The 12601-nt window shown below is 35.8% G+C and overlaps 1 protein-coding gene across 3 annotated transcripts in view; it reads left to right on the forward strand.

Moving 5' to 3' along the window:
• Window positions 1-12601, forward strand: part of FAT4 (FAT atypical cadherin 4) — a 156046-nt gene that overhangs the window by 36331 nt on the left and 107114 nt on the right. The gene's annotated exons all lie outside the window — the stretch shown is intronic.

A 12601-nucleotide genomic window follows, 5' to 3' on the forward strand; every position in this document is an offset into this window, starting at 1 on the left:
AAAGCCTACAATCTCCCTTCACAAGGCTTAATTCAAATCCGTTAACAAAAGGGTATTTTCTATACTGAAACATTTTGTTGTCACATTTCAACAAACAGCAGATAGGTTAGGTTTTTATTTTGTTATGGTATAAACCTTACTCTCACCAAAAAACAAACAAAAAACCCAAAACAACAACAACAAAAAACACCTTTTCCTCATTGTAATATAAGGAGTTAGGTTGCTGGAATTAATAGTTACTTTTAGAAAAATTGATTTATTTTAATTGAAAGAATGAAAGAGAGAGAGAGCAAGAGTGAGAAAGAAGGAGAGAGAGAGAGAGAGAGAGAGAGAGAGAGAGAGAGAGAGAGAGAGAATGGAAGAGAGATCTTGTACTTCCATCCTCTGGTTAACTGTCAAAATGGTAGCAATGGTCACAGCTGATCTGATGTGAAACCAGGAATCTAAAGCTTCTTCCAGATACTCCACATTGGTGCAGGGGTCCAAGGATTGGGCCATCCACCTGTGTGTTTCCAGGCCATTATCAGGGACCTAGGTGGGAACTGGAGCAGCTGGGACTCACATCATCACCCATATGGGATACTGGCACCATTAGGTGGAGGATAGTTTGCTATGCTGCTCCTCTGACCCCTAGCAGTGATTTAGTTTTCATGATTTATTATACTATATATAATAATTATAAAGAATCCTATGTTAGACTTCTGTGTTTTGAGTGCAATTCTAAATGATTATAGAAAGGCCAATTAAAATATCTTAGAAACATTTTTAATTACATTGTGCAGTGATTTCCGAGCCAGAATTAAGGTGACCTCAAGGGACAGAGAACTTTATCACTAATGTGTCTCACCATCTTCACTACTTCAATGAAGTTAGCTCCAACTGTCTGGAATGATTTCTTCCACCTAGTGTGCATTTTAATATCACACTTGATTGTTGATGGTCAAAATGTCTGAGCAGAATAGACAGTCTCTGCTATTTTTGTTTGAATGTGTACCAGCATGTGGATTGCTAGCAGATTTGGAAAGCAGACCTTTTCTGCCTGATTGTTTCTCCTTTCAAACAGAGCTCTTTTTCCAACCTACCTTTGAAGTCAATCTGTGTTCTCCTGTGATTCCTGTATGTGTATTACACTAAAGATATTTGCAAAGTGGAACTCAAGAGTCCATAGATTCACGGAGTGGTTCTTCTTGGCCAGTGACTTCCTGGAAGAGGCAAAGAGCTGTAGGAAGCAGTGGTCTCCTTTGTGGGGCTGACACACAAGAACTGTCCTTTTCAGAAATCAAACTAAGACTTGTCATTATTTCTTCAAAACACTGCAACCTTGGTGTAATAGAGAAAAAGTTACTGTCAATTGTACCGTCAGGGTATATTCAATTCTATTGACCAAAGTGGTGTTATTCGAAAATGTTTCATTTCCATAGTGCTCCACCTCCAGTTGAATGTGCCTTGCACATAATATGCCCTTGCTAAATGTGTTTTAGATTCACGGTTAGCCCTGTTCTGGATGGTAACGTTAAAATATGATTCCACTGTAATATGAAGATGCTTTTGTAGCCTTCAGAAATTTGAGTTGGATGCAAGTTTTAGTTTAATGTGAAGGGTACATTCTTAATGACTAATAAATATTTTAAATGACTCGGACCAGATCTTATTTTTCAAGAAATGTTCCATTCCATAGAGACGTTGGCATTCACTCAGAACGAAGTTTTTTTATTCAGGCAGTTTTACAATAATTTGAAAATGAAAACCAGCCAGCATTTAGTGATGATAGTCTACAGAAGTTTTACCAAAACATTACTTCATCATAAACAAAGAAACCATTCATTGCCTGGTAGGCATCATCTCAACATCTGTCCACCATTGACTTGTCCATTTTATATTGTTTAAGAATATGATGTAAATTAAATTTTTTGTTATTTTTGCTTTATTTAACAATGTGTTGTGTCCCGTATTGGAATAGGACCAGAAGTGAAATAATATATTTTAAAGTATTCTTGTTTCATGATGTGTTCACTATCTTTTGCTAGTGTATTAGTTGTTTTAAAGCTGGATATTATTTTCTCTTTACAATTATAAGCCAGTACTTGTTCTTCGGACTAAAACAGCACTCTAAAAGAGTTTGTGGTTACCTGAACTGTGTGTGTATATGTTTTTGTGCGTATAGGATAACTCAAAAAGTTCATAGAAATACATTACATTTTCTATAGTACATAGTTCCATTAATATTTTGAAGTGCCTTTGTGTGTGTGTTTATCTGGCTAAATAAGAAGCTTCAATGCTGTTTAGGGAGCCAAATGTGACTACAATGTGACTTAAATACCCATGGCTTTACTTTGTTATAAATGAACATTCGTTCTATTTGTATGTTTATAGTTAAATATTTCATTACCGAATCTTTCCAGATGAACACTAGGTAAAACATATTTTGGTTGAATTGTGGCTTTTGAGAAAGTTTGCAAAGCCATAATTATATAAGCAGAATTGATCCAAAGGTCTTAACATTTTTATATCATCAATCATCCTTTTTTCAGGTTGAACTGCCTTATAATCATCTTTTCAGGAAAAAAATGCCTTGATTAAAAAAATCTTTCAAAAAGTAAGTGTAATACATGAGATAAAAATGTAGAGGTTGCAGAAAACACTGCTTAAAAAGAATTCGTTTACAAGATGAAAAGTGGGAAATCATGTTGTATCTTTTAATGTTTTAGAAGAGCCTTATGGACCACCACAACTAAAGTGGCTTTATAAAATTTTGTTGTATCAAATAGATGAGAAAATATCATTTACGCTAATCTGCTGGCATGACAAATAGTGAGATCTTTAGGTTAGAAGAAAATTTTTTTAAAGATTTATTTTTATTATTTTTTTAATTGGAAAGGCAGATATACAGAGAGGAGAGACAGAGAGGAAGATCTTCCATCCGATGATTCACTCCCCAAGTGAGCGCAACAGCCGATACTATGCCAATCCGAAGCCAGGAGCCTCTTCAGGGTCTCCCACGCGGGTGCAGGGTCCCAAAGCTTTGGGCCGTCCTCGACTGCTCTCCTGGGCCACAGGCAGGGAGCTGGAAGGGAAGTGGGGCTGCGGGGATAGAACCGGCACCCATATGGGATCCTGGGCGTGCAAGGCGAGAACCTCAACCACTGCGCCACCGCGCCGGGCCCCTAGAAGGAAATTTTAATGAGCATTTTTATAAACCTTAATATATACTTTATTTGCTTGGAAACGTTCTTGATCTAAATAAAATACAGAAAACATCAGCTAAAATAATTTGCAGATAAATGCAGGCAGTGTCAGCTTTCACAGTGTTACATTCATCTTTTATATTGTGATTGCTCATAATGAACTGTATTTATTTTCTAATTGGATATTGGAAAGTTTTGTACTCCAATTTTTAATCCAATGTTTAGGTCAAGTGTATACCCGGTATGAAAAGAGAACCTCAAATTAATATGAATAATGATTAGCCCCATCAGTCCCAAGAATCAGGTCAGGAGGAGAAGTTTAACAAACAATTGTTACAAATGATCATACACTGTAGCTAGGAAGTCAGTGGCAAGCTTCGAATCAAACAAGAACATGTGCATGTTAAGTGAAGAATGAATTTAAAATGTTGGGTAATAGAACAGTGAAGAAACCGTGCCACAGTTAATGAAGGGAGCTGACCTGAACAGTTGAGTGAGAAAGAAAACAAACTAAACTTCAGGTTTTAACTTTGAACAGAGTCATGGATCAAACGTTGGGTCATAATGGACTTAACTCAAAGAAGTGTTCTGAGATTTTCTAATTTTAAGATTCAGAAATGAGAAAGAATGCACAATTGCATTGTGAGAGATTTGCTTATGACTCAAGTATTTTTTTTCAAGTAGACACAAAAATAAAGTTGGTATAGCTACAGTAGACATTGTAGCATACCAATTAAGCCAATATTTGGGAAGCCCATATTATATATTGGAGTGCCTGAATTCAGTCCTGGTTCCTCTGCTACCCAGCCAGCCTCTTGGTAATGTGTACCCTGAGATGGCTGCTGACAGACAGGTGGAATTCTTGGCTCCTGGCTTTGGCCTTTACCAGCCCCAACTGTTGTAGATATTTGGGTAATGAACCAGTGTATGGAAGATCTCTCTCTCTCACTCTGCTTTCAAATAAATATACAATATATAAATCACATAAATATTAAATATTGCCTATATTTATAATTTAAAACTTACTTTTCACTAACATGAGAAATTTTTAAAAAGCTCTTAGTAAGTCCATATTTATGAAAACAAAATATATGGGTTACCCATTTTGGTCCCAAATCAGCTTATTTTTCAGTTGTGTTTTTCTATAAACTCTTTGAAGTTACTTTGTATGTCCCTTCTCATCACCAACAGTTTACATTTTTCATAAGTTAAGTTTTAAGGAGTCTTCTTAGAGTGATACTGGTTGAGAGTTCAAACCCTTTTTTCAAGGAATATTTATTGCACTTATGAAATCACTTACTAATTTTCTATTATTCTAAAACATATTTGCTTCTGAGATGTTTATCAAAATTGGCTAGTTCTGACAAAATCTGAAAGGTATTTTAAGTAAAATGATTTTTTTTATAACAAAAAATCCTTTTATCCAATACATTGCAGAAAGCACTCTTAGTATGAGTTCAAATAAATGGATTTGATTCTACAGTTATGATGAAATGATAGAGAAAGTATTGTAGACTTAATTTGAATCTCTAGGTCAAATTCAACTAATTTTTTAAAACCTTTAATTTGCTTATTTGTGAATGGAAATAACACTTAAGTTTAGGGTTTTCTAAAGATTCAAATATTTATATTTATTTTTTGTATTGTACAAAATCCTCATATGAGGTCAATAATTGTTTCACATTTTTATCACATTTTTTTCTAAAGATGTGCAGATGAATGTTCAATTAATCTTATCCTCTGTCTACTAATCAAAGAACTCAGTGGAATTGGGGCAAGGAACACTCTAGGGAAGACACACCATGTACAATGATGGAGGTTCTGAGCAGATCGCCTTTCTGCAGCATCATTAGAAATATGTGTCACTCGGGTTTCCAGAAGGCCCTTCCCCCACCAATATTTCATGTTCGAGAATTTTTCCATCACAGCTGCAGCCCCTTGATTGACATGATAATATCTGCTGAGAAGCAGCCCCGCTGCTTGGATCATGTTTTGTTTTCTGTCAGCAGTGTACCCCAAGTATTTTCCTCAGTGGGCTAAACAGACCCCGAGTGGGAGGCTAATAAAAGAAGCCTAGTCTTCATGCATCACTTCGAGTGATTTCAAAGAGAAAAGAAGCAGCTGTGACAGTGTTCACACGAGCTACGAGGGTGGTCTTATCTTTGTAGTCTAATAATAATAGTACACCCTGGCTTGCATTCCTCCGCTTGAGAAGAGCAGAGTCGACTCAGCCATACATTCTTATTCTTTGACAAGTCTTAAAATTGGATCTGTGATAAAGGGAATGACATCTTTACCTCCTTGGGCAATTTGTCTTCAAAGTGAGTTCAGAGAAGTGCTTTTTATGGATTTATTACATGTCTGAGTCAATACTTATTTTATGCAGATGCTTGAGCTAATATCTTACAGATTGGTGTTTATATAAGCAAACTGAAGTGTTTTTTTTTCATTATTTGACAAACTAAAGAAATGCAAGTCTACACATGCAGAAGACATTATTTTTTCTTTTTTGCTGCTTGTGAGTCATGTGCCATGAGATGTATTTCAAATGGTCCTATCTGAAAGTTATTTTTTAAGAAGTGATTTTTAAAGATAGAAAGCCAGATAGTACCATAGCATATAATAGCTAATATTGCATATGTTTTACTCTAGTACAATACGGGGAAGTTGATTGATTGCTTAGATATATTGCTGAAATAATATTATTGTAGCAATAATATATCAGATATTATTGATATGTAAATATCGGTAGATTCAGAATATTAATATGTAGATGGTGAAACTCCACATCAGTTCTCCAGCAGTTCTATGTAGAATATTTATGAATCTAAAAATGTAAAACTTAAATTCCCTAATGGAACTATTTTTGAAATTTCTTCTCTTTCATAATTTTATCCCCAGCCCATGTTTCCACAGAAAGTGTGTAGTGACAGTGAAGCATAAATAAGCTAAAAGGTAAATGTATCATGTGATGTGTCATACAGAATGTAACATAAAACAATTGTCACATTGGATACAATTGATCATAATTGTGCTTAATCTTAAAAGTTTGAATTTCTGATCACCTTTATCAAAAAGAGATACTAATATTCAGAGGAGATGAAAGAGTGAAATTCTAGATAAGTCTAGAGAATAAATATAGTGGAATAAGTAATCTACCTCTGATAAATTCAGGAAAATACGCAGTCTCGGTCTAAAATAAAGATCATTATTCATTCAACTGAAAGATATAGATTCCTAAAGCACAAAGAACAATATCTGGGACAGCTTTCTCCCTTAGCCCAGGCAAAGTTTAGATTTTGTGGGATCCTTAAGTAATACCAACACAGCCGATGAATAAAATTCAATTTTAATACATTACTTTTTGCGAACATACTCATCGGTGTTCAAATAAGAGACAGTTACCATTTGGTAACCTTGGAGTTTCACCTACAGACAAGGGAGCTGTCATTTTAATTACTCATTCTTATGGATTTTACTCCTTTTACTAATAAGAAACAACAAAATATTTTATCTCCTCCTTACAGCGCAGACTTAAAATGCAACAATTAAAGCATAAATTGTTGAATACCGCTGGCATGTGCCCTGTGGATGTATTTGCATCAAGGGTTTTCACAAAGGGCTGAGACCTTCCTCGTAGGGGGTTGTCATTTACCATGGATGCATTTGTTCACTGTAGTGAACAGCCTCAGACAACGTCTACACATTGTTTGTCAAGTCCAACAGATTAATGAAGTAACTGAGCCATGCATCCCTTCCCCTTCACTTAGGAAGAGAAAAGCTAAGTGCTTCACAGAGCTGTGGGAGTATTTCATATCGCCCTGTCATATTTGTTTCTTTTGTAGTAATTTAAGCATTAAGTACTTAAATCCAACTAATGTTCTTTTAAGTAAACCAACAGAAAGGAGAAAAAAAGACTATTATTATGAGCGGTTATATAGGAAAAAGAGAAATTAAACTTTTGCTGATTTTGATTAGCCTTTAAAAGATATCTAAGTCCCTATTTTTTTTAATACTTGAGGTTATTATTATAGAGAAATAGCCTGTTACAAAGTTAGACATGCAAGTTTCTGTTATCCACATCCTTACTTTACTTCTTTTGTGTGGACTTGGCGTGTGTTCATGGATCTTGAAGAGCAAAAATTATTATCTGGTAGAAGAAAGAAAGGCAACCAGGAGCTCAAAGTGAGCTCCCGCGCCCCCACACTATACATTTCCTTTCTTTCTTTTTTAAGGATTTACTGATTCTTTATTGGAAAGTTAGATACAGAGAAGCAGAGAGACAGAGAAGATCTTTCATCCACTGAATCACTCCCCAAGTGGCTGCAGTGGTCAGAGCTGAGCCTATCCAAAGCCAGGAGCCTGGAGCTTCTTCTGGGTCTCCCACGTGGGTGCAGGGACCCAAGGCTTTGGGCCAGCCTCAACTGCTTTCCCAGGCCACAAGTAGGTAGCCGGATGGGAATTGGGGCACCAGCACTAGAACTGGCACACATATGGGATCCTGGCACATGCAAGGCAAGGACTTTAGTCACTACACATTTTCTAGAACCCACATTTTACACATCACAAATCATGCAAATCTGCTCACTGATGAAAACATGATTGGGACCTTTGTCTTATTTAGAAAGAAGTTAATTATGTATGATAATGGGCACTATTGTTTATTTACCCATATTAAATTTATGACCAGATTTATAACCAAATGTTCAATAAATAATGAATAGGCACAAATATCTGTAGCATTTCTCAGCTTCTACCCTATTGCATTAGTACTTAATAGCACGTTTAACACTCCTAACAGTCTTCCTCGGGTTTTCTGAATGAGAAAAGTAAGTCATAAAGGTATAAAGATAGGTAGATTTAGTGGTGTTATTCACCAAAGTCAGCTGAGTTGAATGCAAAAAAATCAACAGCAGTACTTTATGGAGATGCCTGCCTGAGCTGTCCATTGTAATCTTGTCATTTTTTTCTTTTTGTTAAATTTCACTTTAATATTTGTCAATTGTAGAAAGCTTTAATCTGGTAAATTGGGTTGTTTTTCAAAATACCTTTGATTTTACTAAATACTGTTGTTTTCCTAATAAATTATCTAGCTGTAGCATAATGTCGGTGTCGGCTAAAAACCAACCATCTCTCTCCCACCTCCACAACAGGTTCATAGTTCTTCGCTGGCTGAGATATTTTAGACAATCTACTGCTTGGAGATTGAAATGCAAGTAGTTATTTCCTGAGACTTATAATACTGCTCTTATATCAGTCCACTTGTGTTTAGTATAAGATTTATTGACCTTTAAAACAACTTTATAAGTATTTGTATTTCTATTGTTAACTAATTTTCCCTTTAAATCAAGGACTAACACCTTTGTGTTGGTATGCCTATGATACCCAAAAGAAAATAGAAGCTTCATAGGCAAAACTAAAAATATGTTGGCCTGCATATGCGTTCCTTGGTTTTGGTTTTGGTTTTCTTTAGTTTGCTTATTTCCCTCTGCTTTTTTTCTCAGTGGTGACTTCTAAAGTTTGCACTTCTTCCTCTTGTTCTGGAAGCCCCACTCCCTAGTGACTTCTATTCTTCTGAGGTCCCTGGATGGATCCTTTTGGGACAAAATAACCTAACTCCAAGTATACTGAAGTCTGTACTTCTAGCCCTTGGTACTACCTCCTTCCTGCCTTCTCCTTGGTTTCCCTACCCTATTTCAGCTTTTTATCCTTTGAAGTGAATGGGTCTCCAGCCTTCAAAAGGCTCTGCCCCTTTTTCACATGTCAGAGCCAACACTTCCACTTACCCAGGAGTTCTCACCTTCTTCCCTCTTTCCTAAATGGTTAAGAAGTCTAGAGTCCTCATGTCTCTCTTCACATCCCACTTTCACAATGTTGTTGGCTTTCTGACCTTCATCAGTCAAGTAGCTTCATTAAGCTTCCGTTGCTTGGTCTCTAAGCTTGAATAACAACGTTCTCCTTGTAGACTTGTAAGGCGAATAAAATTATCTAGTGAATATAAAGTTCTTAGCATGGAGCTTGGCAATTAAATCATATGTTAGCTATTCTTATGGCTCCCTCAATGCAACCTTACTAGAAAGTCATTATTTCTCAAATAATTACCTAATAAAGGAGCCATTTCATCATAGCTCTGTGTCCAAGGTCCTGAGTAACCAATTACTGTCCTCAAAGTTCCTACAGTCTAGCAGAAGAAGTTGACCAGATGAATATGATTCACTTATACAATACATACCCTCTAACAACAGTATGTGTGCATGGAGTTGTACTCAGTCTCCTAAATGTTGCTACAAAACTCCACATGCAGATTGATCAAGTGGGGGAGAAATCAATTGCAGATATGATACTGAAAAGATATGCATCTTCATGAAAATTTTGATTGAATACACTCAAGATTACAATATACAAAATATGCCTTTGCTTGGTTTCAAAAACTCTTGACAAAGATTTATGAGTATGAGTATATTTATATGTATTGTTTCAAGCATTTTTCATTAAAATCACTGTCAGATTGCTAGCTACTCTGCGGCCAAATATTATATTATTTCCCTAGTGGAGCAAAGTTCAATTCAATTAGCTGCAACAAATATGTATTAAATCTCAACTCTCTTTCTCTTAGTGATGTGCTGTGGTAGGTGTTGGAGATAATTCAAAGATAATAAGAAAGTGTCAGTGTTCTTTGGGAATTCAGTCTATTATTAACTAAGCATATGGAATAGTTACATTTCTGAGGCCATCCAGTATGACATGACAATGAAAGCAATATCCCAAGGTACAGAGGGAATAAAAATGAAATTGTGTAGATTGTGTTGATCTGGTAGGTATTGGAAGTATAATGACATGAGCCAGATCACTCACTGATACTTTCTCAAGGGCTAGAGATGAAGTAGGTCTTGCATGCCTGTAAGATGTTTGGGAAACAGAAAGCCATTTTCTTTGTTTTAAAGATGGTGTGCAGAAGGTCATACTGAGAGCTGATCTGATGAATGTTCATCCCACACTTGTAAACCTGATCAAAGGCCTGCAATGGTTCATGGAAAGAGATGTGAACTCTGCTGTAACAGGGAAGTTAGGGAAATAAGTAGTTGATGTGAAATTCATATTTGCTGACTTGGATTCCACTGTGGAGGATGGTGGAAGAGAGAGGGTTCGAAGCTCCACTTCTGCTGTGATCATTAAACGGATAGTATGTTTGGGAGCACTAGAGGAAGAGAAAAAACAAGAAAAACAATGAGTTAGTTGGGCCCACTTAATACAAGTTTACTCTGAGACACGAAATGTAATTATCCAGCAGGCAATCTGAGATATGATCTGGAGCAGAGCAAAACTGTCTTTGCTAAACCTTAGATAAGAAGTTTAGTATTCATCAAATTGTTACGACGGTAATTATGCAGTTCAGAAAGGAGACTCTCTTCCCCTTGAACGGCATCCTTGCAAGTTCAAACTCCTATTGCATCATTAGACTCCTCTCCTTCCTTCTTGCTCCCATTGTGTAAGTGAGCATTGAAGACTTCTCAGCTTCAGTCTCTCTCACCGTTCCTGTTTCTAGTACTTATACCAGATGTTAATAGTTTCTCAGCAGGACTATTACACATTGTAAGGTAACAACATTGGTGATGAGGAGATGGGTTTCTATGCATGAGCCAGAATATCTGTGGAGAGAGAGAATGGATACATTTAATATCAGATGGGAGAAAAGGAAAGGAAAAGGGAAAGTTAATATTTGACTGAAACAAGTAGGAGAGCCTTTAAAAATGCTTTCACGCACATTAAACTTTTTCTGTCTTTTTGTTACTGTGACACACATTCATCAAATAATGCCAGCTTGTTTTACCGCAGTGCTTTTAAAAGCCTCATTTAGAAATAGCCATTCTTTCAGGTTAGGCTGATTTTAAACAATTTTAGTAGAACTAAGAATATTTTTTCATTTATTTAAATGCTTTGCATATGGTAAATATTTAACATTAATAGAGATTCTGTGAAACATTTTTATTATCAGATTTTACAGATGAGCAAATGAAGAACACAAAGATTATCAAATGCCTTTTTCAAGGTCACATAATTTGAAAATTTTGAAACAGACTTCAGCTTAGCATTGATCTGGTTGTAGAACAATGGGACTATGATGTTTGATGCAAGCTATTTGTGGTTAAGAAAAATGAATCATATGTATAAGATTTTGATATTTCAATACATACAGTTTAAATATAAGGCTGAAGAAAAGAATATAGTGTGTAAACATAAACCATGCAACCTAGGAAATTAGGAAGCTATTTAGTTGTTCCACATATGTCAAACTCAATGAAAGGGAGATTCAAGAGTGAACATCCGTATTTATGATCTGATATATACAATCTTTACCTTTTCCTAAATACCAAATAAGGAAATTCTGAACAATAAAATAGATACAAAATGGATTTGGAGATATTGCCAGCAAATTTGTCGAGGCTTTAAAACAGGGTAAAAGAATATTTGTTGCTACTTGGGAAACTATTTTTCTGGAACCTGTAGGAAGTGCTAAGTATTCCTAAACAGAAACTTTGGCAAGCCTTTCACTGTGACAGAACTTGAACACATTTGAGTGCAAATCCAGATTTGCAGAGTCATGTGGGTTTCTGGAAATAAAGTATGTGATCGATATAGTCGTTTTCCCGAGTCTGACTTAGAGATTACTAAAATTGTTATCTGACTCTCGTAGAGAGTAGTCCTACAGCATTAGTAGTAAACGCTTTAAGCAGTTAAAGAAAAAGGCAGACAAAGAATAGCAAACTGAAATGGTGTTTTAGAGAAGGATGGGATTCTTGCCAATGAGCCTGACTGGTAGAGGCTTTGGAGGGAAGCCAAGACCTCTGTGATATTTCTCTAGAAAAAAAAAATACATACATGCATATATGTGTGTGTGTGTGTGTGTGTGTGTGTGTGTGTGTGATTGGATAAAAATATTAACTCTTTCCACTGAATTTGAGGCTTCCCTGATTTTTAAACTCAAAACTGAATGCAAATTAAGATTTTAAAATATTTGATTAAAAAACATCACATACACATGACACTTGGTAATGGCTTAGATCTCTTTGAAATGTCAAGATAGGAACACATCCTTTTTTTTTTTTTGAGTAAAAGAGAAAGTTGGATTCCAGCCAAACGCCTGCTGAAAAATTCCTGTGAGAATTTCTGCAAACTGTACTTTTTAAGGCAATCATGTTCTTCATGCTTTCTTTCATGGTTCCAAACAGTACTTGAGTGAATCTAAAGTTTCTTCTATCTGTGCCTATTGTTGTATGTCTTTTAAACTTCAGTGGTCAAGTTTCATTTTGGCGAGGTGACAAAAGAAAAATATTGTGTTTGGCACTCGACAATCTTAGAAAACTTTAATAATGAATATGCCAAGGGATAATTATATTTTGTAGCTTGAATTTATT

Source organism: Ochotona curzoniae, unplaced genomic scaffold, assembly GCF_017591425.1.
Source record: "Ochotona curzoniae isolate NIBS_2020 unplaced genomic scaffold, NIBS_Ocur_1.0 scaffold_4506, whole genome shotgun sequence".
Lineage (NCBI taxonomy): Eukaryota > Metazoa > Chordata > Mammalia > Lagomorpha > Ochotonidae > Ochotona > Ochotona curzoniae.